Source organism: Manis pentadactyla, chromosome 12 (assembly GCF_030020395.1).
Source record: "Manis pentadactyla isolate mManPen7 chromosome 12, mManPen7.hap1, whole genome shotgun sequence".
Lineage (NCBI taxonomy): Eukaryota > Metazoa > Chordata > Mammalia > Pholidota > Manidae > Manis > Manis pentadactyla.
This window is the reverse complement of record NC_080030.1, coordinates 41,198,017-41,210,823: the sequence shown is the minus strand read 5'-3', so window position 1 is coordinate 41,210,823 and position 12,807 is coordinate 41,198,017.

Sequence of the window (12,807 nt, the reverse complement as noted above, 5' to 3'; positions counted from 1 at the left end):
ATACCCTTGTGATCATACTGTACCCACCTGAGTGATCCAGGATGCTCTCCCCATCTTAACATTCTTAACTGTATCACACCTGCAGAGTCCCTTTGCCATGCAAGGCAATATTCACAGGTTCCTGGGATTAGGATGTGAACATCTTTGATGGGGTTTATTATTCTGCCTACTACGTACATATTTCTCAAATCCTTTTTTAAAAAAAATAATATTCTTTATTCTATTTGATTTCCCCTCAGTTTTCTTCCTTCTTAGTTCTATTTCCTTTACTGTGTTTTTTATGGTGTCTTCTTTGCTCTTGTGTTTTTCTAATTTCATGCTCTTTTATGAAATATTTTTTTCTTTGTTCTTTACTGATACCTATTAATTTATTCTGAGCTTTTCTATTTCTTGTTTGTGCTGTTTTCATCAGCGCTTTAATTGTTCTCCCATACTGAGATATTACACTGCAGTTTTCATCTGCTCTGTAACCTCATTTTTCTGGTGACTTCTCATTGTTTATCTTAATGATATTAGGGCTCATTTATCTTTTCACTGTAATAATTTTTATGGTGTTAGAAAGGTCATTTTGTTGTTCTCTGTGTTTGAGTAAGGAACAAAATAAGGTGGGATTTCCTATGATATTAGGAGAAATGGAGGCCAGGTTAGCTTTCTCTGAATCACAGTTTAAGAATTTTTCTCTATTTTCATCAATAAAGATTCAAAATATGCCCTCTCTCTCTCTGTTAGCCACTTCTTGGTTTCTCAGAGCTATGTCTGGCTTAGAAAGACTTTCTTCCTCTTGTCCCTGAGGTTTACAAGTCTTGCCTTCCAAAGTATTTCATACTTCCTGAGCTTTCCTTTATCCACTGTTGTCCACACAACATATCTGAGCCCTTCAAAAATCCTTTCTCTTCCTCTCTCCCTTTCTCTTTCTCTTTCATTCATTGTCTTGGCCCTTGTCTTGCTTGATGTGGTTGTTTCCAGTAGGACGTCACTGTGCTTTTGGAGGGGGGGAAATAGTTCCTGGATATTTGTGAGATTGTATTGAATGCTAGAACCTTCACATACATTTTAGTTTCCTCCATGTCCTACAGATAATTCAGCAATTATTTACAACCCTGAACCTGGGAGGCTTTTCTTAATTTCACTAGTTGTCCTCATATTTTTCTTTCCCGCTTCCTCTCAGGGTAAGTCCTTCCTTGCGGGTATTTGTTGGTGATGTTAAGGGAGTTACCTGTCTTTCGTGTCTTGCTCCCTTGTTACACAGCTGTCGCTCATGTGCATGCCCTGCTGCTGTTACAGTTTGTTTGGTGACAGCCTCTCTCCACATTCTGGAGCTGTTATCCACATTGTCTTTAGCTATTCTTGTTTTTCTGCTTGATTTCAAGAGACATGTGGGAGATTTAAAACCACTACACTGCCAACATAATCATGGTACAGATATTCTGACATGTATTTCAAAAGCATCACTACAGTTCCTGTGTTGAGATGAAACTAGGCAGCATGGTAAGGAAGCAGGGAGAGGACTTTTGAAACCCTTACAGTAACATAAATGAAAAGTGGTGCTCACTTGAAAAATGACCATCACAGTTCAATTCTTGATGTTTTCTGAAGGCAGAAGCTGTAAAATTCAATGATGAATGGATGTTAGTTAAAGAAAAAGAGGAGGTGGCACATTCTGAGGGATGGAGTTGTCATTAACTGGAATGCAGAAACTGTGGCTAGACCAGATTAAGTGTCATATAAGTCAGGTTAAGGTTAGGCTGTGCTGTAGGAATCAGCCCTGAGCTCTCAGTTTCCTGTGTAATAGATCGCATGGGAGCAAGTCGTCTCCCTTGGTCCTGTACCGTCATGGACATCTTACCTTTACTTCTTCCATATGAAGGGAAAAGACAGCTGGAGGGTCACAGAGGGTGGTGGTAGTTGCTTTTGCTCCTCTTCCTCCTCTTCTTTCTCCTGCTCCTTTTCCACCTTTTTCTACCTTTCTTCCTCCTTTCCTTCTTCTCCATTTCATTTTCTTCTTTTCCAGAACCGCAAGTGTCACTCATCACTTCTGTTCACATCCTATGTGCCAAAACTCAGTTACATGACCCAACCTAAATGCAAGTGAGATGGAAAATTCATGTGCTGCCCATTTGAGTTTCCTTTTCAGTGAATTTCTGTTTGAATACCACTAATTTTGCAATGTTTTATGTGTAGAAATTCTTTATATACATATAATATTTAATATAATACTGATAAATAATTTCTTGCATGTTATATATATTTCTAGTATCTCCTCAGTCCATTGCCTGTTTTTTAACCTTGTTTATAGTTACTTTTATCCTATGGGCTATGTTAATTGTATAGAATATTTTTCCTAGTGACTTAGGCTTCCTACATCTTCTTTAAGAAATTTCTTCCTGTCTTGATGTCATAAATATGTTCTCCTATATTTTCTTCAAAGGGTTTTAAACTAGTTTGCTTTTTATACTTGCTTATTTAAATCCACTTAGGATCATATTTTATTTCTCCACCTGACTTAATTTGTGTTCCACCTCTGTCAGAAGTTTTTATCTATGTGCAGGTTTGCTTTTGTTTTTCTTGTTTCCATTGTTTCCAGAGAATTCCCATTGATATCTTAGTCTATCCTGTGGAAAAATGTCTAGTTTCAAAATTAGTCCTGATTTCTGGTTTTGCTATTTATCCTTTAATTTCTTGGTTATTTTCATAATTTATTTTTTCATATGGATTTTAAAATCAGTTTGTCAATTTTTAACAAAAATCCTCATTGTATGTTGACTTGAATTACATTGATTTATAGATAAATTTGGAGAGAAATGAAATATAGGCCACACTGAACCCTCTCTTCTTAGAAATTTGCATATCTATTTGTACTTTTATGTCTTTGAATAATATTTTCCAATTTTCTCCATATAGGTGTTATTCATATTATTTATTTGGTTTATTTGTAGGCTATTTATATATTTATTTCTATTGGGACTAGACTTTTAATTTTTTCTTTTTAGGTTTCAATATTTTCAGGACCACTATTTCATTTATATGTAATGTATATATCCAACTCCTGCTGGACTTAAAAAATTTACAATATTTTATCTAAAGAATATAATTTTTTGGTAAAAATATAGTTTTTTAAATGATCTCTTTTTTAAGTTACTTTATGTAAACAAACAGCTTTGAAAAGTGGCTGATATAATAAAGGCTTAATAAATGTTAAGTAGTATTGCAATTGTTTTTATTACTATTATATTTTTGGTACATGTGTATCATCTGAAAGTAATGACACATTTTTTTTGTTTTATTTCATAGTGATATCTCATTTCTTTTTCCTTTTTTATTTTGTTAGTTTAGATTATCGTAAGTGATACAGGAATGTACTTTATTTCAAACTGAAGTGAGTTTTGCTTCTGGGTTTAAGGAAGCCAACTTCTACTGGCTAAGAGCTTTGAAACAGTCATGAATACAAGTAGATTTTTAAAGAATGTTATTTTGCATCTATGGAAATATTTTTTCTCCTTTAGTATGTAAATATACAAGATCTACTTCCAGTCACTGCAATACAGAAAAATAAGTTCAAGGAGGCTTGAGTTGGTGCTGAGTGAGCCCATTTGCATTCTCTGCCTGGTACAACCCTTGGTTTTTCAACATTCATCTTTACCCATCCTCCAATATTTAGAGTTTCACATAACCTCATAGTAATTTTAAAATGCTACTGCTTCACATAACGCATTCATTGCCCTACAAACAAAAACAAACGTTCTTTCTAAAAGCATTAATACAAAGTCTCATCAGTTATTGCATTAAATTCTGCTTTATATTCCTTCTTCTTTTAGTTCATAACTGAGCAACATCTTGCATCCTGTAATTTCTGCACTAAGGTGTCATTACCTGCACATCCTATATAATGTCATAGGTACAAGTGAGTGTGGAAAAGTAAAGGAAACACAAACAAGAACATAATGGAACAACAAAAAAAATGGGTCATCACCATAGTCCTCATTTATAAAGCTATTTACAGGGTCATATTTGATATATAATAATTTCTTTCTTAACTCTTCAGTTCATATTTCCTTTGCTTTTAGCCAACACCTTTCTTTATTGGACAGTTTCTTACCTAACAGGTGCCTTGAAGTTTATTTCTGAGAGGTTTGAACTTTTGATGATCCTTCCTGTACTAGGTTGCTGAATTATTTCTTTCTCTTGTATAACTGCATGTGGGTGCACTAGGAGAGACCCAGAATGACTCCCTAAGTAATACACATCCTCCCGCTTATGTCCAGCCATGCATCAGCACCCCTACCTTCCCTTGATAGCAGGCCACTTACCTGAGGCAACACAACAATCAGTGTGCTGCTTGCCATTCTGCCCACTTGGAGAAGATTCCATTCCTGCCGTCCTTTAGGATCACCCTAAATGGAAAGTATGGAGCCATAATGATCCAATTTTGTGTGATGTCAGGTTATCGTGAAGAATCATATGTAAACCAGACTTGATGTTTTTCCTTCTCAGTGAGCTAGTCAGAGGGAATTCTGAGTGAAGTCCAGGTGTTTGCTGGCCGCAGGAATAGATGTCCTAAGAATGCCAATGCCCCACCTGTGTTACTGACTGTGTATTCAGGGCCTACATAAGCCTGAGAGAGTATATACCTATTCAAAGAATGGAACTCTGTGGGGCATGCCTTTCTTTAGTTAGTGGGTCAGATGACACCACTTGGTTATATGCTGTTCAGGCTCCTTGATTACTTGGTGTCCTGTGGACATGCATCCAGTTTCTATCAGAACTTAACAAGCCAAAAGTATTTCTCAAAAACAGAACAGGTACTTGTTAAAGAGACATAGCTTTGTCTATAGCTTCTACTGTGATCTTATACTTAAGGCATACCACAGATTATATTAACAGTTTGTCCAGTTGCAGATAATTCGAGCACAGTTGGATCCACTGGTTGCCATAGGTTAAACCTGGCTTCATATTCTTTACTACATTCATTGAAAAATAGTCTACTCCTCTGCCCTTGAATCTGGGACGACTAATTAACTTGTTTGATCAATAAAGTATGGCAGAAGTGATGCGTAGCCAACTCTGGGCCTAGCCTCTTAAAGAACTGGCAGGTCCTACATTTCCTACTTGAACCCCTGAGCAGCCATGTAAGAAAGTCAGTCACCCCAAAGCTGCCACTCTGTGGGAAAGCTCAAGCTACATGGGATGACCACATACAGAGGCCACACAGAGAAAATACCTGACCAGTTCCAGGCCCCCAGACCCCAGAAGTATCTCAGCTGAAGCTCAGACATTGCAGAAGAGAGATGAGCTATCACCACTGAGCCCTGCCCAAATTTCACATTTGTGAGCTAAATGAATGATTGTTGTGATTTTAAGAAATTATGATGTAGGGTGTTTTGCTATGTCGTAATAGATTGGTGGACAATGGCTCATAAAGACTAGTAGTGACTCCTTACACTGAAGCCTGACTTAGCTGAATCCAGTGCCAGGGCTTTCCCTTGCATTGACCCCCTCAAAACTGTCAGCCTTATGGGTTACTTGCCAGGGCAAACGTGCCAGGGCAGGACAATCAAATTCAGTATATGTTGCTTCCAAAGTCCAAAGAGGTCACCAAACATTGCGAATCTCAGTGCTATGAGGTGTAAGATAAAGCAACATTTTGGACCTGAGAGCAATGTTGCAAACATTGGGTACCTAGAAACTTGTGGTGGCAGGTCCCTGAAATTTTCTGGACTTTATTATCCTTCATCTGGCATGTGTATTGCTTCCTAAAGTATTGAGGATATGTTATTTCCTCTTCACTGGGTTCCCTCAGCACAGTGTCATAAGCAGAGTGAACCATGATGATTTTCATAGGCTTATGTTGTTCTTGTTTAGTGGTTATTCAACTTTCAATAAGGTCAGAGGTCTAGGATGATGCCCTTTTCTGACTTAAGTCCAGAGGCAAGGCGGAGGCAGCACAATTTAATTCAACTTAGAACAGTTATTAAGCATTTGTTTGGTGTTGCTTATGTCATTATTCCTTGAGTTTGGGGATCACTGGCTTTGCTAGAGAAACAGACTGAAAAGATTTGTTAAACATCACAGCCTTATTTTAACTATGAGTTGAAGAATTAAGAGAGCTGTTTATGCTCAAATGAGATGCAAGAATCTGGAAATGTTATTTTGAAACAGCTGGTGAAGAACTGAGAAACCAAGAGCTGTGACTGAGCAGCCAGCTTAGGTGAGAAGTGACCACAAAGACAAACAGGAAATACTTCTTTTGAGTAAATCTATGGATTCCTAGTGCAAGTATCCAATTTCCTGTTTTAACGTGAAAAAGGGTCTATGTAAATATATGTGTGTGTGTGTGTGTGTGTGTGTGTGTGTGTACATATATATGGAGGGAGGTTCCTCTTTCCTAGAAGCTAGAAATGATGGATGAAACTAAATCCTTGACTTTTAGGTAAAGGGGTATTTGTATGAAATATCAAACCATAAAATTAAAAAAGGATATAATAAAATATATAGCTTAGCACATTCATTACCAGATGTGTTGTATCTAAAAGAACCCCAACAATGCATTTAGGTACATTCCTGTTCAAGATATGCCAATTTGTTAAGAGGAGATAGAAGTATTTGGGATAATTGATGCCAAGAAACACCATTATTTTGATTTTCTTTACTTATGGCAAATGAAAATCCAGGTGATGTACTATGACAGGTCAAAAATTCCAAGCTCTCCTCTTTGCTAGAGAGTGGGTTAGGTATTTAGCAGTGAGATGACCCTTTATCGCAGTCACTTTCTCTCATATATGCTTTTCCAGGATGTGTCTATGTGTGTACCCACGTGCTTCTATGGATTTCACAGATAGTCACCTCCCTTAGCTGAAGCAGAACCCCTTTAGCACTTAAATGCCTTCTTCTTTGTGATTAAGAGATAATCGTTAGTGAAGAGCTCTTGCCCAAGAGTTTTCAGCTTTTGCTCTGGAGGGCTTGTGGTCCTGCCTGAAAGAAAGTCTTGAGATTGGAGCTTCCTGAGCAAACATACTCTTTTCTCTGTATGTCAGGTCAGTGAGGTGTTACCTCCCTCCTGGGCACGGTTAGGTGTACTCAGTACCTCATCACTCAGAGACCTTAAAAGAACCCCAAAGAATGGTTGTAGGTTAGTATTGTGTTCCATCACCCTGTTTTGTGGGTTAAGTCACTCAGATTCTGATACAATTTAATAATTTCTTTCAGGATTAAAGGCAAGTGCTACTCCAAATGTATGTGTTTGATGTCACTTATTTTTATTGTTATTAGTAAGACTGCACATGTTATCCTGGGACTTAAAAGTTTACATACTGCTAAGATATATTTTCTCCTCTCAAGAAATAAGTCTAGTTGATTGAAAGGTATGATGCTTACCATTTTTTAATTTTTAGGCTCACTATTTCTGCCTATTTGCTGTCATTTTGGGAAGTCTTCTGTCAATTACTTCCTTTGATTACTTGAAGAATTGTTAGTAAAGGGCACTATGAAGGTCTTCTGGACAATGAATATTCACAACCTACCAATAGACATTGATGTTTTAAACTATTATCTTTGTAGTTAAAAATACTCTTCCCTTGTGCTAAGTTAGAGCGGTTCGAGAATCTCTTCCCCTTTTACTAAAACTGTGTGAGAGTGAGGCTGTGTTTTTGGAAAGGAAATTTTCTCTGTGTTTTTCAGGATTAGTATCAGTTTATCCTCCAGAAGGAAATAGAAGTGAAGCAACCCACTCCTGTTTTCATATCACAGTCATGCACCCTTTCACATTTTTAGCATGTCTATTTCAGTGCTTTTGAGTGGGACACATTTGTTGGTGACCATGTTCATTGGAAACAGGTAAGAGAAAAAACTTAAAGACAAATTGGCAATCCTTTTCCTAAGTGGCTCTCATTTTAAAAAGAGAAAACAGAAGTGTCCATTACTCCTTATTTTAGAACTTTTAATGGAATGATGTTAAGAAATGAGAAATATTTGTTTACTAGTCACTGGACTATTGAATATACTTCAGTTATAGTATATTTATGCATTACTCATTTCACTCTCTACACAAACATGAAAAAGGAAATTAGGGAAGGAAATACCAAATTAATACAGTTAAGGAGAATAAATTATGAAAATAAAATTTTCTCAATATAGGTAATCTGCATGTTTATGTGAAGTACAGAATTTAATGCTTTAAAACCACTGGATATCTAGATTATAGATTCATTACCAAGTTATACACTTATTATATTTGTAGAATCATTTTGCTTATGTTTAAAGTATGATCATTCCTTCTTCTGTTTTCATGTCCAATAAGTTTAAAAAAATAAATTCCAGTTTTTATACTCTGATAAAAATAAAGTAAGAATATGAAGACAGGCATGAATTGGAAAGAGGATTAAGTATGAAGACAGGCAAATATTTTATTTTGTATCTTACAAAATCATTTGGATCAGATAACATTCTTAAGTTATTTTAAAATAAAACTATATTTTTAATGAGTAGGCATGTCCTTTGATCAAGAAAGTTATACAAAGAAAAAATACTTTATAAAACCTAGAACCAGAACAGTGTTATACATTATTTAAATAAGGTGAATAAGAAGTTTTTATTATTTTAACTATATCTAGATATTGAATTTGTTCTATGCTGCTGTTTGCTTGAAATGCTCCATGAATATTTATACTTAAAAAAAAATTGAGTCATATTTTTTTCAACAAAACATTACTGAATTTGACTCTAGAATTTATTAAAAATGGAAAAGATATCAAAAAGTTAATTTTCTCCTTTAAAGCGCATTTTAAACTATTGATTTAGGGATACAAATTTCAGAGACCACCATAGAAAGTAAGACCAGAAATGAATATTTAGAAACATAAATATTATTAATTTTATTTAATGTGGCTTTTTAACAAATAAGTTGGTATTTTATTTGCATTTTAAAATCATAATGAGAGATCTCTTCACACCTGTGAGGATGGTTATAATTATAATTAAAAAAGGAAATAATACCAAGTGTTGGTGAGAACAAAGAGAAATTGGAACCTTCAAACATTGGTGGTAGGAATATAAAATGATGCAGCCACTGTGGAAAAATTCAGTGGGTCCTCAAAAATTATCAAATGACTCAGTAATTATACTCCTAATACCCCAAATAATTGAAAACAGGGACTCACATACTTTTGTATGACAGTATTCTTTGCAGCATTATTCAAAATAAACAAATGGTAGAAACAAGCCAACTGTGCATCAACAGGTGAATGGAAAAAAGATGGTACACACATATAATGGAATATTATTTAGCCAGTAAAAATGAATGAACTTTTGATACATGCAACAACATGGATGAACCTTGGAAACATTATGCTCAGTGAGATAAACTAGACACAAAATGACAAAATATTATATCCATTCAGATGAAATATCTAGATTAGGTAACCCCATAGGAAGAGAAAGTAGATTAGAGGTTACCAGAGGATGGAGGAGAGATGTTAAGAAGGTATTGTTTAGTGAGTACTACTTGGGGTGATGGAAAAGTTTTGGAAACAGATAGTGATGATTGCTGCACAACATTGTGAATGTCATTAATGCCAGGAATTGTACACTTAAATATGTTAAAACGGCAAATATTGTATCTTAGCTCCATTAATTATTTACTGGGATTTCATATTTTACCACAAAAGCAAATATTTTAAAATAAATTGGGTACTTTTATGTTTAAATTACAACATAGCTTTTGTAAATGTTAATTTTAAAAGAAGGAAACAACATGAGTATGCAGGGTTGAAAAATAAGTGTGGACCGCAGTTGAGATTTAACTTCTGTAAAGAAATATACAGTAATGCTTTCCTATATTATTCTTACATGTAGGACAAAAGTTCCTTTAAAATGTTTAGCTGGATTCTATATTAATATAGATAGTCTACACTTGAAATTAAAGTGTGTACTTTAAAGTGGTGTTCTTGATCTTTGCTCCTTTCAAATTATTTTTATAAATTATTAGAGAAGTCATTGTGAAAGCTTACATCAACAACATCTAGTTTTAGTAACTTTAAAAATAAATATTAGAATATGTATGTGATATTGAAATACTAAATGTTCAATGCTTTGTGAGTACTTGAAAATTAATGAAATATAAAAACAGGAAAGAGTTGAAAGAAAATTTTATTCCAAATTATCTGTGTAATGGAGTAGGTAATAGAACAGATAATCCTATATGGAGGTTAATACATAAATCAACCATCTTTCATGTTATTTGTGGTTTTAAATTTCCTTTTGAACATGAGTGGGTCCCATGGTCTGGCAGTGTTCAACCTTTCAAATAAAGTAGTGAAGTCAAGTAGAAGTGCGCACCCAGCTTTCCCATCCCACACCTGTGGATTACTTACCTCTACTGCTGCTTTCCAAGTTCTCTTCTTTACAGTCTTCTTTTCCTCAGAGCTTTGTCTCCACCAAGAGCTGAAGTCAGGCTATCTTCATGGCCCTAATAAAAAGTGCTCACTGCTAAGGTCCTGAGCTTCAGCTCTCGGTCTTCCCTCTGCTTTCCACCTTACCTTGTTCATGAGTTTTGACTCCAACCAGTCACTTTGGATGATTACCTCAGTTCCATTAATTATTTGCTTGGATTTCATTTTACTGAGTATAAGGGGTGGTCGGTTAGGGCACGTATGAAGCATCTAGATCTCCAATCTTAGGCTCCTGTTTGGGTTCACTGAAACAGGCTTTTAATTGACTTTGTGCTCTTCACATGTGAAGCCATTCTTAATATTGCTCCCCAGAAAGGATTTTGCAAAATGCAGATGTGATAATGCCCTCTGTTGAAAAGTATTTTGATGAATATCTATAATGGCATGTTTTTGTCATGCAGTCTATGTAATGTAATAGGAAAAAAATCCATGCTGTGTCCACCATTCTAAACAGCCACTTTCTTTTCCAAATTAAACTTCCTGGTTCTAAGGTATTACACTGAAAATCAGGTAGACAGGCAGGTTACTCTGCTAATATCAACAATGCTAAACACATCTTGATTTCTATTTTATACAATCTCTGCTTATTGGAAATCAACATAAATAAAGCAACAAGAGGAAGGTCTTCAATTTTAGGAGGATTTCATGTTATAACTCCAAAGACTCAGTCTGAATAAAAATCAGTCAGCTTGTACATCCTTGTGTGCCATCTGGAAGAGGGTCTTTAAGAAGGCTACTAAAATTTATACTAGTCTTATAACATAATGATTTGGGGTATGATCCACTTGGTTTTCAATGTCTGTTGTTCTATATTCTCCCTCCAGAATTTCAACAAGCTTCCTCATTAATTGGAAGATTTGTAGAGAGATTGACTGGGTCTAGGGTTTCCCCCATGTACTTTTTGGAAAAGAAGTAGTCCTTCTTGGTTGTAATAATCCTGTTAAAAATATGTGGCTTAACTTTGCCCCAAATTTCCAAGTCCCATAATTATACAGCCCTGACTATGTCCTCTGATCTTAAGCCTTGGTCTCCTAAAAGTACTCTTTGCTTCAGTTTATATCTTTACAGTGTTGCACATCACCCTAAAGGGACTAAGGTTAGTCTCTGTTCTCAAGCAGTATTTTAATGATATAGCTTGTATTTATAGAAGTATTTATGGATTATGTAGATATGGATTGTAATTTTTGGATTGTTTTTCAAATTAATCCACTGTCTATTGGCTTCATTGGTTAGGACATACTGATAAATAGTATGAAAGTACTCATATGATCATATCCCAATCCTTCAACACATTCAACAGGAAACCAAGCAACCTGATGATAGTCCACATTCTCTCTAAGCCTGCAGCCAAGTTGAAAGATTCTTTTTGCTTCCTATCTTGTGGAATGAAGGGGAAAAATTTGTGTGGCCATAAATGGATTGGGAATAGTGGTAAAATGACCCCAGCAATTGGAAGTATGAAATTGTCCTTTTTAGCTGCTGTCAGTTAGAGGCCCTGATGAGCCTGCTGGAGAGTCTGTAGTGACTAGTGTTGAAAAACATTGATGGTCTTAATCATTTTGTGAAGCAAATCTGTACATATTTATAGGAGATGGTTTAGAAATTATAGCAATTTGATACATTGTTGATTTTTATAAACAAATTAATATCAATAGCTTGTGCTATATGTTTGTTTTGCTGAAAGGCACTTGTTGAAAATTAAGTGATTAGTCACAGAAACATCTGGGCAAGATTGTCGATGACTCAGCACAAACTCATCACCATCACTGAAATTTAAAGAGCATGGCTTCCCAACAATGAGTCACGAGCATCATATTCTTATACAACAGGCAGAGGTCTCAACTGCTCCTCTGCCTCCCTACCCACCCTCTGCATGCCATCCCTTTCCATTTTATTTGGATCAATTCATAAGCATCACTAACAGAAAAAAAATGCTATTTTTACAATGTTTTTTTGTTTGAATTGTTTAATTACTTTATGCAGTATAACCACAGAAATATATTTTTCATTTTACAAATGAAACTGATAAAGTAATGGAATAGAATCAGGAATAATAACATGGGATAGTTAGTTTGGATTATTTCTTACCTCAGAAATTCAAGGAAAAATGAGACACAACCAACCACTTTCATTTAAACTAAATCCTAATTATTAATCTTGCTTATCTCAATGAAAAGCCATCATTGCCATATCTAAACCATAGTTTCCATGATGATGGTTAATATTTAAAATAACATTACATGCATTCATTTTGAATTCAGTGAGATAGAGGATTGCATAAATATTTCTTTTAGAAACTTTTGCTTTAAATGTGGTTTTAATTATATGGTACTCATGGGTCTACAGGGTTCAGACCACATGTTTA